Source organism: Magnolia sinica, chromosome 1 (assembly GCF_029962835.1).
Source record: "Magnolia sinica isolate HGM2019 chromosome 1, MsV1, whole genome shotgun sequence".
NCBI classification, from domain to species: domain Eukaryota; kingdom Viridiplantae; phylum Streptophyta; class Magnoliopsida; order Magnoliales; family Magnoliaceae; genus Magnolia; species Magnolia sinica.
This window is the reverse complement of record NC_080573.1, coordinates 39,496,183-39,509,782: the sequence shown is the minus strand read 5'-3', so window position 1 is coordinate 39,509,782 and position 13,600 is coordinate 39,496,183. Positions and strand designations below refer to the sequence as shown.

General features: G+C 37.2%; 1 protein-coding gene and 1 long non-coding RNA gene across 2 annotated transcripts in view; both read right to left on the bottom strand.

Moving 5' to 3' along the window:
- Nucleotides 1-13,600, bottom strand: part of LOC131246423 (protein PELPK1-like) — a 54,390-nt gene that overhangs the window by 27,702 nt on the left and 13,088 nt on the right. The gene's annotated exons all lie outside the window — the stretch shown is intronic.
- On the bottom strand, nucleotides 6,578-7,979 carry LOC131246428 (uncharacterized). Its single transcript, XR_009171368.1, has 2 exons — nucleotides 7,839-7,979; nucleotides 6,578-7,609 (listed from the first exon to the last, which is right to left on the bottom strand). It is a non-coding gene; the product is annotated as an uncharacterized LOC131246428 (long non-coding RNA).

Genomic DNA, 13,600 nt, shown 5'->3' with positions numbered 1-13,600 from the left:
TATCACATATAGCAGCAGTGCATCCATGCATGGTGATTACAAGTTGCACAAAATCGATAAGAGATATAGAGCTGCTCAAACTGAACTTCATGCAAATCAACGGAAACAAAAATAAAATAAAATAAGATAAAATGAAATAAATCCTTGCCTCATCTTTTACCTCATCTTTGGTGGGAAAAATGCAAACAAGACCCTGTTGAAGACCTCCGACTGATTAATAGAAGTATCCTACAAAAGAAATTTTGAAAGATATTTTCATGCATGATAATGTTTCTCTGCAACATTAGCAGAATAAGCTTATTCTACAACTAGGCAAATTCCTCAGTGACATTTGTAGAATAAGCTTATTCTACAACATGTGTGGAGCCTATCATGATATGTGCAAGGTTTCACTGTCCATCATGTGTGTCCCCCTCATTTTCCTTTTGGAGGACAAAACTCAGGCTGACCCAAAACTCGGTATTGGACATGCAAAGAAACATCAAGTGCCCTACCACCTGATGCACATTGGGATAGAACTCAAGTGTCCCACAATCTGATGCACATTGGGATAGAATGCGTCCATCCACCACAAAGCCAAAACACTCAAACATACCAATTCGTAATATTTTTCTGAAAATTATAGTGATTAATCATTAAATATCATGACGTTTCTTGATAATGATAAATATTTTGAAAGGGAAAAGACTTACCATTTGAGACCCAAAGATGACTTTTGGAGAGGCGGTTTTGGTTTTATCTTAATTCAAATTAGCAAATGGTCCCCTTCATTGTCCTTTCTTTTCTCACCATCCCCAGATCTGCCTTGTGCAGTTTAATGGGCAAGGCACCCTTTTCTTTTTCTCCCCGTACAGGAATCTAATCCTGCACGTGATCTGCACTGCACATTTTAGTGGGCCCCACCATTAATTGATCATTGCCCAGATGTCCCACCAATGAAACAGTCCTAAGCATCCAAATACGGCCTCGAAATGGGCAGTTGGAAATGAAAACGATTCTACAGTGATAAATAGTTATTACAGTATCAACCATTTATGGTGGGGGCCACAAAATGAATGGTCTGGATCTTGTACACGTATGTGGTTAGAGTCATTGAAGAAAGGAATCCTTTTTACATAGGATCAAGTACAACTCATGTAATCAAACTTAAAAAAATGGTTAACCTTGTTGAGAATAAATCAAACCCAACGGTCGTAAGAACGTTTGAAATTCCACTATTTTCTCACTGTTTGTTGTAACTAAATTGAATGTGGTCAAGCCACATGTCAGTTGCTGATTAATTCTTTTAGCAAGAATCTCTCAAGTGTTAGGTGCCTACATCATGTCTATAAAAGAGTCTTCTATGTAGTGTAGATGTACAGAAAAAAGTTCAACATACTTTGCTATCCTACATTTTAAGAAAACATCTCTTATTGTTTTATGTGTGTTATTTATGATTGAGTTGCTATTACTCCAACAAATTTGGTATCAAAGCTTGGTTCCGCAGCGATCTGGAGCAAGGTAAAAGGTAATGGCAACCACAAGTAGCACGGTAAGTGTTAATCAAAATTTTGTTCCCATTTTCAAAGGAGAAAATTATCCATTTTGGGTTATTAAAATGAGAACAATATTTATGTCTCACGATTTATGGGAATTAGTAGAGGCTGGTTTTATAGAGTATAATGATCAAGAAGGAAGGGTGACCGCAGCTCAAAAAGCGGAGATGAAAGAAAATAGAAAAAAAGATGCAAAGGCCCTGTCATATATCCAGCAAGCTCTGGATGACACAATCTTCCCAAGAATAATGGGAGCTAAAACATCTAAAGAAGCATGAGACTTGCTTCGAAATGAATTCCAAGGGTCAAGTAAAGTAATCACTGTAAGATTACAATTTCTCCATCGTGAATTTGAAACCTTACTGATGAAAAATTCAGAATCGGTTAAGGAAGTTTTCACTTGAGTGACCTCAGTAGTAAATCAAGCTAGGTCTCTTGGTGAAGACCTATCTGAACAAAAAATTGTTGAAAAGGTGCTTCGGAGTCTTAATTCAAAATTTGATTCCATTGTTCCTGCAATAGAGGAATCTAAAGATCTAAGCACTTTGCCTTTAACTCAATTAATGGGATCTCTTCAAGCTTATGAAGAGAGGTTACAAAAAGACACAGAAAATTCTGTTGAGCAGGCATTGTAGACAAAACTCACTTTGAAGGAAAGCTAGAGTGAAGGTACTGCAACTCACCCATTTAAAAAGGGTCATGGTGGTGAAGCTCGGTCAAACCAGTCCTTTAAAGGGAAAGGAGAAGGCCACTACAACTCTAGAAACTCCAATTAAGGTAATTGTGAATCCCCTATTCAATGTTATAAGTGCAAAAAGAAAGAGCATATTGTAAGAGGCTGTTGGTATAAAAATAAGGATTCCAATGTGCCTCATTGCTCAATCTGTAAAAAAATTGGGCATGCTAGAAAAGATTGTTAGTATAAGCCAAAAGATAGGGCAAATTTCCGTGAAGAAAAATGTGATGATGAAAAAACTGATGAAGAAAGCCTATTTCTTTCATGTTTTACTGCATGTATTGAAAATGTTTGGTATCTAGATAGTGGTTGCAGTAACCATATGACAGGTGATAAATCATTATTTGTTGAAATGGATGAAACTATTAGGTCTCCAGTACGGATGGGAGATGATAATCAAGTTCAAGTGTGAGGTAAGGGAACTATTTTCATAGACACCAAATCTGGTAGGAAGCTTATTCATGATGTTATGTATGTTCCTGGCATTGCTCAAAATTTAATCAACTTGGGACAATTGATGAAAAGAGTACTTTATGCTATTTTTGATGAAAATAAATGCATGATATTTAATAAGAAAAACAAGGAATTAATAGTTTCAGTTGAAATAACTGATACTAAAATGTTCCCTCTTAAATGTTCTGATCTCACCATCAATACTTTTAATGTTAAATCTAGTGATGCCTCTAGGCTATGGCATAAACGATATGGGCATCTTAACTTTGGTGAGCTAAATTTACTATATAAAAATACAATGGTTGCTGGTTTACACATGGTGACAAATGACAGAAAGTTGTGTGAAGCATGTGTATATGGAAAACATGATAGAACTCCCTTTCAAGTGGGTAAATCTTGGAGGGCAACTGAACCTTTGATGCTTGTACATGCTGATATCTGTGGTCCTATGAATACATCCTCTTTTGGTGGATGTAGATATTTTCTATTATTTGTTGATGACTTTAGTAGAATGTCACGGGTGTATTTTCTTGAAAAAAAGTCTGAAACTCTTTCATTTTTCCTACAATTTTGGGCTTCTGTTGAAAAAAAAAAGTGACTATTCTATTAAAAAATTGTGTACTGGCCACGGTGGTGAATTTACATCCAAAAAAATTCTTTATGATGTGTAAAAGTGCAGGTATAAACAGAAAACTCATGACAAGCTTTACCCCACAACAAAATGGGGTTGCGGAACAAAAAAAATCAAATAATCGTTTAAACCGTAAGGTGTATGCTGAAAGAAAAGGAACTACCAAAGACCTTTTGGGCTGAAGCCATCGCAACTTCGGTTTATTTATTAAACCGATTTCCTACCAAGGCTGTCATAGGAAATACCCCATATGAAGCTTGGTTTAGGAGAAAACCAAATGTGAGCCATCTTAAAGTGTTTACATCGATAGCCTATACTCATATTCCTTCGCAAAAAAGATAAAAATTAGATGATAAGAGCAAAAAATATATTTTTATTGGTTATAGCGATGAAACAAAAGGCTATAGGCTCTATGATCCAAAAAATAAGATTTTGAACATCAGTCGAGATATTATCTTTAATGAAAATGGTGTCTGGAATTGGGAAAGTAGTGCCGAAAATACTCATTTAGTTGTTGATCATGAAGAAACCATATCTTATATGCCATCAAATGAGCTTCATCCACCACCTTCACCACATATTGAATCTAGTGAATCGCCTCCAAGAAGGGTAAGAAGTCTTACTGATATTTAGCATTCATGTGATTTTGCCTTCTTTTCTTCAGAACCCACATGTTTTGAAGATGCGGTGACAAAGGAAGAGTGGTATGATGCAATGAATGAAAAAATTAATGCTATTGAGAAAAATAAAACATAGAGATTGGTTAATTTGCCCCCAGGAAAAGAAGCCATTGGACTGAAATAGATTTATAAATCCAAATTCAATCCCGATGGATCTTTGAAAAGGTATAAAGCTCATTTAGTAGCAAAAGGTTATCCTCAAATTTCAGGTGTTAATTTTTTTGAAACCTTTTCCCCTGTTGCTCGATTATAATCCATTAGAACTGTTTTATCTTTGGCATCTCAAGAATGTTAGCATGTTTATCAATTTGATGTCAAATCAGCTTTCTTAAATGGTGAGTTATAGAAAAATGTATATGTAGAACAACCTACAAGATTTAAACTCAATGAGATGGAAAATAAAGTTTACAACTTAGAGAAAGTTTTGTATGGACTCAAACAAGCTCCAAGTGCATGGTACAGTAAGATCGACAAGTACTTCCTTAACACTAATTTTAAGAGGAGTGAAAGTGAATCTATTCTTTATGTGAAAACTCAAGGTATGGAAATCCTTATAGTTTGCTTGTATGTTAATGATATGATATATATAAGCAATTCTATAAGTTTGATGAAACAACTTAGAGAAAATATGATGTCTAAATTCGAAATGACCGACTTAGGCCTTTTACATTATTTTTTAGGCATGCAAATTATTTAAGATTCCAATGGTATTTTTGTATGTCAAGATCAAGTATGCTCATGATATATTAAAAAGATTTTATATGGCTAATTGTAATCCTTCAAAAACTCTTATGAATACAAATGATAAACTTATATTAGAAGATGGGGTAGATAAAACTAATGGAAAGACTATGAAAGCTTGATTGGTGGACTAATCTATCTCACTCATACAAGGCCAGATATAATGTTTGCAGTGAGCTTTCTGTCCAGATTCATGCAAAATCCAAGTAAACAACATATGGGAGCAGCAAAAAGAGTCCTACAATATATTCATTATACATAGAACTTTGGAATCATGTATCGCAAGGTGAGTGATTTTAAACTTGTGACTTATACTGATAGTGATTGGGCCAGTTGTACAGATGACTGAAAAAACACTTTGGGATTTTTGCTTAGTCTTGGATCCAGAATGATATCATGGGCGACTAAGAAGTAAGAAACTGCCGCACTATTAAGTCTGGAAGCCGAATACATTGCTACCACAAGTGTCACTTGCCAAATAGTATGGCTTAGAAGGATCTTATCCGATTGAAGACAAAACAAGAAGAAGCTACGGTAATCTACTGCGACAACAAATCTACCATTGCAATGACAAAAAATCCAGCATTTCATGCAAGGACTAAACACATAAAAGTACGTCATCACTTCATAAGAGAACTCGTGGTGAAAGGAGAAATTAGATTGGAATACTGCAACACCGAGGATCAAATTGCAGACATTTTCGATAAAGTGCTTTCCTGGCAGAAATTTGTTAAGTTACGAGAAATGTTCGGAGTTGAGGTTGTTTGAATTAAAGGGGCGTGTTGAGAATAATTCAAACCCAACGATCATAAGAACATTTAAAATTCCACTATTTTCTCACTGTTTGTTGTAACTAAATTGAATGTGGTCAAGCCACGTGTCAGTTGCTGATTAATTCTTTTAGCAAGAATCTCTCAAGTGTTAGGTGCCTACATCATGTCTATAAAAGAGTCTTCTATGTTGTGTATATGTATAGAAAAAAAATTCAACATACTCTGCTATCCTGCATTTTAAGAAAACAACCCTTATTGTTTTATGTGTGTTATTTATGATTGAGTTGCTGTTACTCCAACAAACCTTTGATAAGGAGCAGGTCTCATTTTTTTTTTAATATTCAAGAAGGACGGATAAAGTTGAGCTAAGTCAACTTATCACCATCTGATCTCACATTGGTGTCCCACAAAAACAAACCATTTCCCACAAACACTGAATAGAAGAAAGAAATTGGAGTCTGAGAAACCATGTCCATGAGAGGACTAGATGAACACATGTTAACATGGCCAGATATGTGGGGTCCAGGCAAAAAATAAGGTGGGTTCACTCATCAGGTGAGCCACACATATATAGAAAAATGGATAGTTAAGAAAGGAAGATCAATAGTCCCGATTCGTGTATACGCATGGCCCACCTTATGAGTAGACTAGCTTGATATTTGGACAGGAACATTCACTGTAGGACCCAACTTCTTGTGTGGGCTCCAGGCTGTTTAACTTAGGCAAAAAATGAGGTGGATTCGCTCATCAGGTGGGCCACACATGCATAAAAAAAGGACTGTCAAAAAAAGGAAAACTAATCTGCATTCATGGACACGCATGGTCCACTTTATGAGCAGAGGAACTTGATTTCTGGGCAGGGAACATTCGCCATAGGACCCACCACGTTGGCACATGGTGTTCCTGTCTGTTACGTTCGCTGCTTTCCATCTAGAAGCAACATTCCTGTCTTTGGAAATGGAAAGGAATAGATCGGCCTTGAAGATGGTGTCAAGGAAAAGTTAAAAGAAAATAAAAAGAAAGAGATGGCATAGAATAAGCATATATTATTACACCATAAGAAAAGAAACCCATTTCTGTCAAAAGGTAAAGAAGAAGGGGTTAAAAATGACGAAATTCTTTAATAACCAATACAGGTATGGGTGAAAAATAAAAAAGAAGGTGAGATTAAATGAGAGTTGTCTAGCTCAAGAACAGTGAAGGAATTCGATAAGAAAGATGAAAGAAAATCATGTATTCAAGGCAGAAGACGCCCAACCAAATCCTCAAACAAATCTGTACAGCAAAATGCAGTTTTTGGGAATTGAAGGAATTTCCAGGATTTAGGCTTCTATCTTCACCTAAAGATGATTAGGCCTTGCATCGAGCAATGGTGAAACAACAGCATCAAGTGATAGTAAAAATTACAACCAAAAGAGAATTTTGTGAAAGGGAAAAGGTTAGGCTACACAATTTCAAAATACAAAATGCAGAAAACACAAATTAGGGCATCAAAACAACTTAAAAGAAGAATAATCAAATACCTATCACCAACACATGAGAATTCAGGGCTAGGGTTGTATACATAGACTCAAGACCCATCCAAAATATATTACATCCTAAAATAAACATAAACACACAATCCAAAAGAGAATTCTAAGTTACAGTTTTTGACAAAGTTTTGCCACAATTTTGGATGTGCTTGGAGATAATAAAGTTGTCTCATTACTAGCATTGTTCATTAGGAAATGATCTCCAGAAACCATGAAATGAAATGCTGATTAAAAAGGAAAAGGGCAGCACAGAGAGAGTGCAAGAGGTGATTGATATACCTCTGGAGACAAAGAGTGGCTGAGATTTGTGGAAGTGGACCCCACGTACAAGGCCATCGTGCTCATTGAATCTGTCGATGAGGGTCCCCATCCTGTAATCCCAAAGCTGGATGACACCACCATGGAGGCTCGCTAGGATCCATGGACTATTGTTGTGGAAACTCAGCCCCTTTACCCTATTACTCTGTCTCAAATTTCGTCAGCATTATTCGTCTCTCTCGTTCTCTCAAACCCCTAACAAATTGCAAACTGCAGCCAAGCATTAAAAATCAATTATCCCATTTCATGAAAACCAGCGAATTCCAATTACGAAGTGTAGAATGGGCCCTAGGGTTCTGATCTAGAGATCTGAGGACATGGATCTGTAGAGATAAAGGGTCAAGATTCGAGGGGAAGAGAGAGAGAGAGAGAGAGAGAGAGAGAGAGAGAGAGAGAGAGAGAGAGAGAGAGAGAGAGAGAGAGAGAGAGAGAGACTTACTATAGATTTGAGAAGGAGAAGGGCAGATCAGGCAGATTCCATCATCTTCGTTCTGTGTAATGGCCAACATCAACAGAGAGAGAGAATCGGGGGTAGGTAAAAGGAGAGAATCGGGGGCTGGGATCGCAATGAAAGTGTAGGCTGTTTTTTTTTCCCTTATATATAGAGAGAGGTTTGTCGGCGCCCTGTTGTACTTAGCGCTGGTGAAAGGTCCGCCCAATGTGCCAGATAAGCTCTTGTTTGTTGTAGTGTGTGATCTCTGGTGGTTGAAGAGTGGCGGTGGTATTAAGGTTGAGAGGAGGGAGAAAGGTGGTTAACTGAATAACCGGTTACATAAAAAAAACCACTTTTTAAATATTTTAACAAAAATGGACTTCTTAGGGTTAAAATTTTTCTGACTTCCTATGAATTTACCGTGCATGTTTAATTTTTTTAATAAGCACTTAAAATTTTAACTGAACCAATTATAACCATATCCAAATAGCTCCTTTGAAAAAAAAAGATGTCTATCCATACAACTCGCTTGATTGAAACGCAATGTTCATGAAATTAACGGGAAGAGTTCTATACATTATTGCTCTCTAACCTTGTTAGTATGAATGCTAGGGCAGCTACTTTGGTTTGGGTCGGGTTGTTAGCGTCCTTGGGACGGGTTAGGGTTGAAAACTCCCAACTCGATTTGAAATAAGGTTAGGTTCAGGTTGAGAAAATCTGGGAATAATCACATGTATATGGATTGGGTTCGGTCAGGTCGAGCTGGCCAGCTTAGGGTTGATCACAGATGAATACCGGTTGTGCAGCTTGGGTTGGAATTAAAGTCGGGTGGAGTTGCAGGTTGGGTCCTCATTAGGTCAGGTCGGGCTTAGATTGACCCTCAACCCGACCCAATCCATCCCAGGTGCATCCCTAATGAATGCTACTATGAACACACGCCAACACTCTCTAAGGAGGTCTCATTATGCTGGGCCCATTCCACAAAAGTCATTTGGGCTGGCTGACCGGATTGAAACAGTTAAAAACTCCAAGCTTAAACCAGTCCAAACGTGGACTTCTCTCTCTTTATCAAGATTGTGAATGGTGACAAGTTCATGATATCCAGACCAAATGAATGAGAATTTATTAACGCCAAAGATATTCCAATACATAGTCGGGGTCTCAAATGACCACTAAAAAGAAATACAAGTACTACTCCAACATACACAGCCCAAATCCCACAAAAATAAAATAAGAATACAGAATAACAAGTGCCAAAAGAAGGAAGTAAGTGTACAATCGACAGATCTATAAATCAGCCATAAAAATAGTCTTCAAAAGATAAGAGTGTGCCATCACATGCAAGGACTCCATATCAACGATAGGCCATACTTCACATAGCTATCATGGGCTAGTTTGAAGGGGGTGGAGAGAGGGAAGGGATGGTTGGGACTGTTGGGATTGAAGGGATGGTTGGGATGGAGGGAAGGGTTGGGATTGTTGGAATGGAGGGGATGGTAGGCATGGTTGGCAGGGGCGGCAATGTAGGCTTTGGCAAACTCGGCATGACAGGCAGAGGCGGCAATTGGGTAGATGGCAATGGTGGCAATGTTACCTTTGGGAGGGTTGGCACAACGGGTAATGGTGGCAATTGGGCACTAGGCAATGGTGGTAATGTTGGCTTAGGTAGAGTCGGCACTGCAGGCATGGGAGGCAATGTTGGTATTGTGGGTTTCGGCAGGGTAGGGATAGTTGGGACTGGTGGTGGGGCCGACGGTTCAGGAGTGTCCAACAAGTGGCGGGCTGCAAGGCATGTGTGGTGGCCCAGCGACACAAAAATGAGCAGACATAAGATGAAGCAAGTTTTCGAAGCCATGAATGGTAGTGTGGGAAGAGGTACAAAACTAGTTATGATATATGAATGAGATTTGATGAGGAGAAGCTAATGGTTTGGGTCTTTTATAGGGAGGATAGTAACAGGAGAGCAATGTTCGGGTGAGAAAATGAGTTTTGGTTGGTTGGTTGGTTTTGCATTTTTAGTTGGGGGGATTTCTATGGTTGGTTGTATTATTTTGTTGTTAGTTCACCTTTAAGAGATGTTAAGGTAGGAAGTTAAGTGAAGAAATAATACAAACACGCAAACCTCTCTTATCCTCGGTATCATCGTACAATGGTCAGCTGAAAGGTTACAAGCCAACCGATCCACTGTTTGGTGATCTAAACAGTTGATATTGTGGGACCCACTGTGGTGGAAAAGGTGCACAACTCCCCATCTTTCTATATATTATCAACTATAGACGTTTAAGAGCAGTTCACATTCAAGTAAGAAAAAGGCAAGGTATTGTACATATAGGTTCTAATCTGGAGGATTTTATGGGTACATCAGCAATCCATGGTAAGACCGTGAGATGAGATCATGGAAATATGGGCCCCACCTTTCTAATTGAAAACATAAACCCTTTGGGCCTGTGTTATGTGTATTATAATACCTCATCTTTGTTGGATATGGGCCTATGGCCAATTTGTGGGTAGCTACTAGAGGATAAGTCCTCATTGTTTTTTGTTGAAATATTTTTGAGTGAATATTACTTTTTTCACATGCATGGAGTTCTAATTTGTATTCAAATTCAAATTGAGAATAGTGACAAGGGAGAGATTTTGGATGAGATAAGGAAAAGTCTTTATCATATCTGAACTCTTCTCAATTTTCTTGTTGCATTATTCTGTATAAATGAAGGCATTCCCTAGTCATTAAGATATGCAATAGAGTAATTCCTTAGAAAATTGAGAAGAATAGCTAGAGAATATCAGCTGTGTATATTAGGCTACCTTTAGATCATGTTCTAAATTGTTGTTGCGTATCAGGTGACCCTATTAATCTTAGAATTAGAGGAGTGATTACCTCTTTTCAATTTCTGTAGTTGTAAGTGGATTGTTAGATGTAGACTACCCATCTTTGACTTTGTGCAAAGGCTCCAAAGAATGTGTAGACACTGTCAGCTTCTGTAGGGTCGCTCATCTAAACTAACAATCTTATATGTAAAACTGAATGTTTGGTGGACTTTTCAAAGTACATACACTCATTTCATAAGATGCCTATTTTCTTGGAAGTGGGCCCATTTTATAGTACCAAAGAGAGTAGAGTTCAAACAGTCCGGATTTTCTGAATTGTGGGCCTCGACCTTAAACGATATCCTAACCATCTGGCTTGACACGGTGGACCAATGGTTTTTAGTACACCAAAGATGACAGCAGATCCAAGGGCTATAGTCCCAACAACTTATGATATACAAGATAAGATCAATAGGTTGGGATGCATTTTAGATAGTAAACCTTCTCTCCACTCGTTCTTAGATGCCTATCTGCTAGATGCCTACTCCTTGCTCTCACAATCAAATGCCTAATATGGCATAATTGGACATTGCATGCCTGAGCTAGATCTAAGCTATTCTTCAGGTGGGACCCATTGTGAATATGTTGGAAAAAATGGTACAAGAAATATTTAAAATAAATAAATTAATAGAAAATAAAACCTTACATCTATTGATATGATTGCGAAAGTAGCTCTTGATCGAAGTAGAAGCCATCTTCTTGTTGGATGAGGCATGTATTAGGTCATTCTCTTTGAGATAGTTCTCATCCCTTTGTATTATTTCTCCATCGTAGAAGGTTTGCAGTGTGCTATATATTCTTAGGATATGATTACCTAATGTATGATCTCAATAGTGTGCGCACATCAATGAACTCAATGCCCTGATCAAGCAGAAGTTTGAGACTCACCCGGAATGGATGATACCAAAAAACTCACAACCCTGGCCAGGCAAGAGTTCGATGCATAAGGATTAGCCATACTGTAAATATTTTCCATGTTGCCTCGAAACATTAAGAACAAAAAACAAAATTTATTATAGATAGTGGGGGAACTAATGTGTGAATTAATATAAAGTTAAATACATAAATAAATAAATAATTAAATTTATACACATATAAATCTCGGGATTAAGATTTTCATTTAAGAGGGGTAGATTGTAGCGTTCTGATTTCATGTAGCCAATTATATACACACATAGACATATATATCTACCTCACAAGGAATACAGTGAAAACTTAAACACAATGAATCAATATATTAGCGGTAGATGTAATTAAATTTTCAGGATGAAATTTTGCTTAAGGGGGGTAGATTGTAACACACCGAACCTTTTAATACCCGAGTATTGAAAGTTCTTGAATGTTACCATGAAATTTAACTTAGTATGTACACTGTATGATACCAATTTAGCTATCCTAATCCTACATCTCTTCTCCAACATGAATCTGATCGTTGGGAATAATCTTCATCCATGATCAAGTCATCCAACCGTTGATTTTTAGGACAAGATCATTATATATCCAAGTATTCTCACTTGTTTAGCATAACTAACCGTTCAATCAACTATTCACCACCAGGTAAAGATATATGATCGTCCACTTTGAGTTTGGACTACCAAATCATGGTTAACTACCTGATCTCTACATTCGCTCGTACAAGTATTGAATCGAGATGTTGATCTGTTCACCTTAATCATTACCTATGAATATGATTAATCCACCATCAAGATTACAATTTGAGGAACTTAAACATGTGAACAAGTCACTTGAATATAACAGATACATTTTATACCTCTTAATCACTCCAAAAACCTACTTATGTTCATCTGTTTACAAAACCGACCGTACAACCACATACACACATTATCAGAGTACTAATTATCAAGTTTTCCTATTTTAATATGTCATCTAACTGTCCATCATATTTGGATCCACCAAATGGGCCTCCTAAATCTCAGAATGAACTGCTTAGTTTGAAGATCATAAGGTATATGCCACAACCACCGACTGAATTCTTTATTAGATATATGAAAGCATTGATTTATACATCAGGGCGGTTTAGCCCATTAAAAAGGCATATTGGTCATCAGTAAGTGATTAAGGCTTAAAATGGGGCGATGGAGAGAGAATAAAAAAATAAAGAATGTCCGTCGAATTTCAATGCATTTGGATAGTGTAGTCCGACATCACAGATGTTTGAAGTTGGAGAAATAAAAGATGGTAAAATCGTAAATACTTAACGCCATTAACCTATACTCTTGAATTCTAGATCACATAATTCTCATGATCAGTTTTATGTGAAATTTTATATCATGCCTATTTATCATAAATTAACCGTACACGTCGAATTTCAGCTTTTAGATCATTGTAAAAGTGGCCCAATTGACACCATTGATTTTGGTGTTGATTGAGTGAAGAAAGGTCATGGGTAGTCGTAGTAGGATATTTCCCTTCGTATGAATGACTTGAATTTTTCATCATATATACCAAGTATGAAATATGAAAAACTCACATTGGTAGGCTTTTACTTAGCCGCGAAGTAAGCCGTTTTAGGCTTACCAACTCTTCTTAAATCTATAGCTTCCGATTGACCCACATTACATCGTTAATCGTAGCTTAAATTTGGATTACACTTTGGCTTCATATGACTACTATATCATATAAAATTTAGACCACAATCTATGATCTTACAATGTTGAATGATGACTGCCTTGACTCCAATTCCTTCATTTTGGTGGAAAAGGCGAAATTTCAGATTAAGGCCTTTTCCACCATTGATCAACCACCAACTTTTGTCCAACCATTTGCCTATCCTGGCTACACATTTCTTTCAAAATTGGGCCTTGATCATTAAGCATGGACCATTAATTAAGATTAAGTCTGTTTTGGCACTCACTAGGAGAATTTCCAAGATAAGA